This window comes from Engraulis encrasicolus, chromosome 20, assembly GCF_034702125.1.
Source record: "Engraulis encrasicolus isolate BLACKSEA-1 chromosome 20, IST_EnEncr_1.0, whole genome shotgun sequence".
Classification (NCBI taxonomy): Eukaryota; Metazoa; Chordata; class Actinopteri; order Clupeiformes; family Engraulidae; genus Engraulis; species Engraulis encrasicolus.
Window position 1 is genome coordinate 44,275,745 of NC_085876.1, and position 1,058 is coordinate 44,276,802.

A 1,058-nucleotide genomic window follows, 5' to 3' on the forward strand; every position below is an offset into this window, starting at 1 on the left:
GATGAGAGGAGAGGAGAGGAGAGGAGAGGAGAGGAGAGGAGAGAGAGGGATGGGTGGAGAGGAGAGGAGAGGAGAGGAGGAGGAGAGGAGAGATGAGGAGAGGAGAGGAGAGGAGAGGAGAGGAGAGGAGGAGAGGAGAGGAGAGGAGGAGAGAGGAATACAGGGAGGGGAGAGGAGAGGAGAGGAGAGGAGAGAGGAATACAGGGAGAGGAGAGGAAGATGAGAGAGAGGAGAGGAGAGGAGAGGAATACAGGGAGGAGAGGAGAGGAGGAGGAGACAGAACAGGAGACGAGTGGAGAGGAGAAGAGAGGAGGAGAGGAGAGGAGAGGAGAGATGGGAGGAGAGAGGAGACGAGAGGACACGAGAGAAGCAGGAGAGGAGACGAGAGGCCGAGAAAAGAGGAAAAGTGAGGACAGGAGAGGAAAAGTAACGAGATGAGAGGAGAGGAGAGGAGAAAGGATGAGGGGAGAGGAGAGGAGAGGAGGAGAGGAGAGGAGAGGAGAGGAGAGGCGAGGAGAGGAGAGGGGAGGGGTGGAGAGGAGAAGAGAGGAGAGGAATACAGGGAGGAGAGAGAGGAGAGAAAAAAATACAGGGAGGAGAGGACAGATGGAGACGAAGGGGATGGAGGAAAGAGAGGAGAGGTGGAAAAAAGAGGAAAAATGAGGAGAGAAGGAGATAGAGGAAGACAGGAGGAGAGTATGAAGGAAGGGAATGGAAGAAAAGATGAGAGAAGGAGGGAGGAGATGAATAAGAGAAGAGAGAGGTAGGGAATGAGGAAAAGAGATGCGAGGAGGAGAGAGGAGAGGAAGACAGGCACAGGACAAAGGAAAATAGAGGAGGAGCAGAGAGAGGCAGCTAAGGGTTGGAGGAGAAGAGAACGATAAAGCGATGGGGAGATGCAGGGGTGAAAAGTGTGTGTATGAGAAGGGGGGTGTTGGGGGGTGAGGGGTGTGTGTTTGTCTGTGTCCATGTGTGTGTGTGTGTGTGTGTGTGTGTGTGTGTGTGTGTGTGTGTGTGTGTGTGTGTGTGTAATTGAGAGGGATGTGTGGAGTCTGGAG